This window comes from Rutidosis leptorrhynchoides, chromosome 3 (genome assembly GCF_046630445.1).
Source record: "Rutidosis leptorrhynchoides isolate AG116_Rl617_1_P2 chromosome 3, CSIRO_AGI_Rlap_v1, whole genome shotgun sequence".
In the NCBI taxonomy this organism is placed as follows: domain Eukaryota; kingdom Viridiplantae; phylum Streptophyta; class Magnoliopsida; order Asterales; family Asteraceae; genus Rutidosis; species Rutidosis leptorrhynchoides.
Window position 1 is genome coordinate 692,662,097 of NC_092335.1, and position 8,273 is coordinate 692,670,369.

An 8,273-nucleotide genomic window follows, 5' to 3' on the forward strand; every position below is an offset into this window, starting at 1 on the left:
CACAAACTGATGGGCAGAGTAAAAGGACGATACAAACGCTTAAAGACATGCTACGAGCATGTGTTATTGATTTCGGAAACAGTTGGGATCGACATCTACCGTTAGCAGAATTTTCCTACAACAATAGCTACCATTCAAGCATTGAGATGGCGTCATTTGAATCACTTTATGGTAGAAAGTGAAGGTCTCCGATTTGTTGGAGTGAAGTGGGGGATAGACAGATTACGGGTCCGGAGATAATACAAAAAACTACCGAGAAGATCATCCAAATTCAACAACGGTTGAAAACCGTCCAAAGTCGACAAAAGAGCTACGCCAACATTAAAAGAAAAGATATAGAATTTGAAATTGGAGAGATGGTCATGCTTAAGGTTACACCTTGGAAAGGCGTTGTTCGATTTGGTAAACGAGGGAAATTAAATCCAAGGTATATAGGACCATTCAAGATTATTGATCGTGTCGGACCAGTAGCTTACCGACTTGAATTACCACAACAACTCACGGCTGTACATAACACTTTCCACGTCTCAAATTTGAAGAAATGTTTTGCTAAAGAAGATCTCACTATTCCGTTAGATGAAATCCAAATCAACGAAAAACTTCAATTCGTCAAAGAACCCGTCGAAATAATGGATCGTGAGGTTAAAAGACTTAAGCAAAACAAGATACCAATTGTTAAAGTTCGATGGAATGCTCGTAGAGGACCCGAGTTCACCTGGGAACGAGAAGATCAGATGAAAAAGAAATACCCGCACTTATTTCCAGAAGATACGTCAACACCTCCAACTGCTATAAATTTCGGGACGAAATTTATTTAACGGGTAGGTACTGTAGTGACCCGAACTTTTCCATGTTTATATATATTAAATGAAATTTTTATTTACATGATTAAGTGTTTTCAACATGTTAAGCAATCAAACTTGTTAAGACTTGATTAATTGAAATAGGTTTCATATAGACAATTGACCACCCAAGTTGACCGGTGATTCACGAACGTTAAAACTTGTAAAAACTATATGATGACATATATATGATTATATATATAGTTAACATGATATTATGATAAGTAAGTATCTCATTAGGTATTTTAACAATGAGTTATATACATAAAATTGAGTTTATTGAATTAACAAACTCGAAACGATATATATAACGATTATCGTTATAACAACGTCTTACTAAATACATATGAATCATATTAAGATATTGATACACTATGTTTAATCATGATAAATGATAAGTAAACATGTCATTAAGTGTATTAACAATGTACTACATATGTAAAAACAATATTACTAACTTAATGATTTCGAAACGAGACATATATGTAACGATTATCGTTGTAACAACATTTAACTGTATATATATATATATATATATATATATATATATATATATATATCATACTAAGATATATTAACATATAATAATATCATGATAATGTAATAATTTAACATCTCTTTAGATATAATAAACAATGAGTTAACAACATTTAACAAGATCGTTAACCTAAAGGTTTCAAAACAACATTTACATGTAACAACTAACGATGACTTAATGACTCAGTTAAAATGTATATACATGTAGTGTTTTAATATGTATTCATAAACTTTTGAAAGACTTCAAGACACTTATCAAAATACTTCTACTTAACAAAAATGCTTACAATTACATCCCCGTTCAGTTTCATTAACAATTCTACTCGTATGCACCCGTATTCGTACTCGTACAATACACAGCTTTTAGATGTATGTACTATTGGTATATACACTTCAATGATCAGCTCTTAGCAGCCCATGTGAGTCACCTAACACATGTGGGAACCATCATTTGGCAACTAGCATGAAATATCTCATAAAATTACAAAAATATTAGTAATCATTCATGACTTATTTACATGTAAACAAAATTACACATCCTTTATATCTAATCCATATACCAACGACCAAAAATACCTACAAACACTTTCATTCTTCAATTTTCTTCATTTAATTGATCTCTCTTAAGTTCTATCTTCAAGTTCTAAGTGTTCTTCATAAATTCTATAAGTTCTAGTTTCATAAAATCAAGAATACTTTCAAGTTTGCTAGCTTACTTCCAATCTTGTAAAATGATCATCCAACCTCAAGAAATCTTTCTTATTTACAGTAAGATATATTTCTAATACAAGGTAATACTTATATTCAAACTTTGATTCAATTTCTATAACTATAACAATCTTATTTCGAGTGGAAATCTTACTTGAACTTGTTTTCGTGTCATGATTCTGCTTCAAGAACTTTCAAGCCATCCAAGGATCCTTTGAAGCTAGATCTATTTTTCTCATTTCTAGTAGGTTAATCCACAAAACCTGAGGTAGTAATTATGTTCATAACATCATTCGATTCATATATATAAAACTACATTATTCGAAGGTTTAAACTTGAAATCACTAGAACATAGTTTAGTTAATTCTAAACTTGTTCGCAAACAAAAGTTAATCCTTCTAACTTGACTTTTAAAATAAACTAAACACATGTTCTATATCTATATGATATGCTAACTTAATGATTTAAAACCTGAAAACACGAAAAACACTGTAAAACAGAACATACGCCGTCGTAGTAACACCGCGGGCTGTTTTGGGTTTGATAATTAAAAACTATGATAAACTTTGATTTAAAAGTTTTTATTCTGAGAAAATGATTTTTCTTATGAACATGAAACTATATCCAAAAATCATGGTTAAACTCAAAGTGAAAGTATGTTTTTCAAAATGGTCATCAAGACGTCGTTCTTTCGACTGAAATGACTACCTCTTACAAAAATGACTTGTAACTTATATTTCTGACTATAAACCTATACTTTTTTCTATTTAGATTCATAAAATAGAGTTCAATATGAAACCATACCAATTTGATTCACTCAAAACGGATTTAAAACGAAGAAGTTATGGGTAAAACAAGATTGGATATTTTTTTTTATTGTTGTAGCTACGGGAAATATTGTAACAATTCTATACAAATCATATCCTAGCTAACTTATATTGTATTATACATGTATTCTAATATATTATATAATCTTGGGATACCATAGACATGTATGCAAATGTTTTGACATATCATATCGACCCATGTATATATATTATTTGGAACAACCATAGACACTCTATATGCAGTAATGTTTGAGTTAGCTATACAGGGTTGAGGTTGATTCCAAAAATATATATACTTTGAGTTGTGATCTAGCCTGAGACGTGTATACACTGGGTCGTGGATTGATTCAAGATAATATATATCAATTTATTTCTGTACATCTAACTATGGACAACTAGTTGTAGGTTACTAACGAGGACAGCTGATTTAATTAACTTAAAATATCAAAATGTATTAAAAATGTTGTAAATATATTTTGAACATACTTTGATATATATATGTATATATTTGTTATAGGTTCGTGTATCGACCAGTGGCCAAGTCTTACTTCCGACGAAGTAAAAAATCTGTGAAAGTGAGTTATAGTCCCACACCCACTTTTAAAATCTAATATTTTGGGATGAGAATATATGCAGTTTTATAAATGTTTTACGAAATAGATACAAGTAAATGAAACTACATTATTGTCATAACCCGTTCTTAACCATAAGAACGAATTAGATAACGTATGATTTCATTGCGTGGTATTGACCTCTATATGCGACATTTTTAAAAGAACAACTGCATTTATTTTACATTACAAACCATAACTCTTATATTAATACAAGGTTTAGACAATATAAAGATGATTATCGTTTAGCGATAATCTTAGACTTACAAACTTTACATGTGATGATAACAATACGATTTCTAGCATATTTTACATTACAATTCCTCGGTTATGCAGTTTTATTTTTGACACAAATATGCATACTCAAGATCTTGCTTAAATTCAACATGTTGCAGCGGAAGCTTTTAGTTATCACCTGAGAATAGACATGTTTAAAACGTCAACATAAAGTTGGTGAGATATAGGTTTAATGCCGGCAGCGGTATAAATATAGACCACAAGATTTCATATGTAAACATTTTAATAAAAATATTCTAAATGGTTGAGCACTTGGTAGCCATACTTAACATTTAATCACGTCGCATATTCCCTTTATTATGAAATCTTACTACACCGTACCAAGTGTAGTCACGAAACGAAGTACTGTGCAACCGTTGAATACTGGTCGTCCAGTCCGGTTGGGGTTGTCAGGCCCGATAGATCTATCAACAGGATTCGCGTTTACAATACCGCTGTAAATAGTAGTTACCAAGCTACAGGGAAGTATGCCAGTGGTACAACTCAACGTAGAATATATTTTTCAGTTACTTGTGTCCATATCGTAAAACATAAAATACATGTATTCTCATCCCAAAATATTTAGAGTTTAAAAGTGGGACTATATACTCACTTTTGCCTTGAAGATATATATTTTGACTTGGTCTCCGGTTGATATCACGAACCTATCCATATATAATATATCAATATATTTTTATTTTAAACAATCATCACATATATATACTTATAATACTTTTTATGTCTTCTTAGTCCGTAGTTAGTAATTTAATTTTAATGGTTCATTTTTAGGTGTTTTAATAATTAAATAAAACCCCCATCGAAATAAATAAAACCCCCATCGTATTCGTATTGGTCGGGATTAATCTTGACCCATGGTACCGGTGTTGTCAAATGACGTGTTGCGTACATAAAGTACCGGTGTTGTCAAATGACGTGTTGCGTACAATCATGGGATCTTATGATTAATCTTCTCGTATTGTTTACGGGTGATCCTGAAATATATAAAATTAAATTATGTGTACATATATATAAAATATCATGTTATTTTAAAAAGATGTGATTTATTTAATTTTTCTCCAATTATTTTCGTGGCTAAACTAGTCTTGGATATCCGATCTCGTTTTGGTCATAGTTTCTTCGTTACAACTCCGTTTTCGTTGGTTCAACTTGCCACTTCCTTGGATCGAGTTCTTCTTTAAGACTATGAACTGTAAATACCTTAGTTTGTATTCGAAATCACAGGTCATAGGTCAAACTTTGGTGAAACTTATGAAGTTAATCATTTTCCCTTATGTAAACAACATTAAATGATTATTTTTCTAAAAATACTTATACTTTGAGTTAAATCATGAAATTTTTATGTGTTATCATATTCATAGTAAATATCATTTTTCCAGAAAATAAACCTCCAATTCAAGGTTCAAAATAGTTTTTAATTATCCAACCCAAAACCGCCCCCGATTGCACTCCGACGTCGTAAAAACAGTTTTTAAGGTGTTCTTTGAAAAACCAAGTTATACCTTGTTAAATTAGCATATATTTATGATATATTACATGTCTTGAAGTATTTTAAAAGTTAAGTTAGAAGGATCTATTTAGTTTGCAAACAAGTTTGAAAACATTCAAACTATGTTCTTGTTGTTAAAATTTTATACCATAAAATAAGATAACTATATATATATGAATCGAATAAGGTTATGAACAAAGTTACTACTTCAAGTTACTTGGACAAGATTTCTGTAAAAGAGGAGTAGAAACCTAGAACCAAAAGAGTGGTGGAGTTGGATGAAAGATTGGAAGTAAACTTGTGTTTTTGGAAGGATTCTTGAGGTGTTTTTGTAAGGGTTTTATTATGGTGATTAAGTGATGTTTTTGAAGCTAGATCTTCATGGTTGTGAGCTGAGATGGTTAAGGTGTTTAGGGTTCATAAGTGTGTGTGTATTTAGCTAGAGATTTGAGGTAAAAATGAATCAAAAATGGAGTACTCTTAACCCCTTTAAAAACGTGAATGGGGGGGAGACAAAGACAATTTTCAAGTTTGTAATCTTGTTAATTAGTCATACAATAATACAAAAGTAATTACCTTATATATAAGGCATGAACAAGGGCTGGTTAGGTGGTGATTTGATGTGTATATACCAATAGTAAATACGTATAGAAGCTAGGTATGATACGAGTACATATACTCTAGATATACATATAGAAATCCTGTGAAAACGGAACGAGGATTCAAATATAGTTATCTTTTGTGAATATACTTATATTGTTTTATGTATTTAAGTCCTTAAAAAGTGATTAAATACATTACATATACGATATATATATAAACATTATAGGTTATAAGTATTTATATCAAAAAACGTTACTTAAAGTTATCGTTTTGAAAACTTAAGTTAGTAGTTTCAAAATATACTTATAACTTATTGTTATTAATACAAAATGAGATATTAAAATATCCTTAGATCATGTTAAATATGTATATATACATATATATACACAAACGTATAATTATCATATGTTATATAGTTCGTGATATCATCGGTCAAACTAGACGGTCAAACGTTGTGTAAATCTCTTTTCAAAAACATAAGTCTCAACAATTTAGGTTGCTTATCATGTTGGTAAGGTTTAATTTATGTAAATATTAATCTTATAAGTATAGATCGATCGAAAAAGTCCGGGTCATTACAGTACCTACCCGTTAAATAAATTTCGTCCCGAAATTTTAAAATCGTACCTATTTTGCGTCATCGGGAAACAAATGCGGGTATTTTTGTTTCATTTGATCCTCTCGCTCCCAAGTAAACTCGGGACCTCTTCGTGCATTCCAACGAACTTTAACGATCGGTATGTTGCTCTGCTTGAGCCGTTTAACTTCACGGTCCATGATCTCGATTGGTTCTTCTATGAATTGTAGTTTCTCGTCAACTTGAATTTCTTCAAGAGGAATGGTGAGGTCTTCCTTTGCAAGACACTTTTTAAGGTTCGAGACATGAAATGTATTATGTACTTCGGCGAGTTGTTGCGGTAACTCGAGTCGATAAGCTACCGGTCCGATGCGTTCGATAATTTTGAACGGGCCTACATACCTTGGGTTTAGTTTACCCCTTTTTCCAAAACGTATTACACCTTTCCAAGGTGACACCTTTAACATAACCATGTCACCGATCTGAAACTCTAATGGTTTCCTTCGGACATCGGCGTAGCTCTTTTGGCGACTACGGGCTGTTTTCAATTTCTCCTTGATTTGCACTATCTTCTCAGTAGTTTCATGGATGATCTCGGGTCCAGTTAATTGTCGATCTCCTACTTCGTTCCAACAGATAGGGGATCTACACTTCCTTCTATACAGTGCTTCGAATGGTGCAGCTTTAATGCTCGCATGATAACTATTATTATACGAGAATTCTGCTAATGGTAAATATTTATCCCATCCGTTTCCAAAATCGATCACACATGCCCTAAGCATGTCTTCAAGAGTCTGAATTGTTCTTTCACTCTGCCCGTCAGTTTGCGAATGATATGCGGTACTCATATCCAAACGAGTTCCTAGTGCCTCCTGTAGTGATTGCCAGAACTTTGAGGTAAATCTACTATCACGATCAGATATAATGGAAATAGGTATTCCATGCCTTGAAACTATTTCCTTTATATATAATCGTAATAATTTCTCCATTCTATCCGTTTCCTTTATAGGCAAGAAATGTGCAGATTTGGTAAGACGATCAACAATTACCCAAATGGTGTCGTATCCCCAGGCAGTCTTTGGTAACTTCGTGATGAAATCCATGGTAATACCATCCCATTTCCATTCTGGGATTTCTGGTTGTTGAAGTAACCCTGACGGCTTTTGGTGTTCTGCTTTGACTTTGGAACAAGTTAAACATTCCCCAACATATGTTGCAACGTCTGTCTTTAAATTTGGCCACCAATAATGTGTCTTAAGATCTTGGTACATCTTTCCCACTCCAGGATGTATCGAGTATCTTGTCTTATGTGCCTCGTTCAATATCAACTTCCTTAATCCACCCAACTTCGGTACCCAAATACGATTTGCAAAATATCGAATTCCATCTTCCCGTATAACGAGTTGCTTCTCATACTTCTTCATTATTTCATTTCCTATATTTTCTTTAGTAAGTGCTTCTCGTTGAGCCTCTTTGATTTGTGAGTTGAGATTCATGCGAATTTTTATGTTCATCGCTCGAACTCGAATTGGTTCTCGTTCCTTTCTGCTTAAAGCATCGGCCACCACGTTCGCCTTCCCGGGATGATAACGAATTTCACAATCATAGTCGTTTATTAACTCGACCCACCTACGTTGTCTCATGTTCAGCTGTTTCTGATCAAAAATATGTTGAAGGCTTTTATGATCAGTAAACACAGTGCATTTAACCCCATACAAGTAGTGTCTCCATATCTTCAATGCAAACACGACTGCTCCCAGTTCTAGATCATGCATCGTATAATTC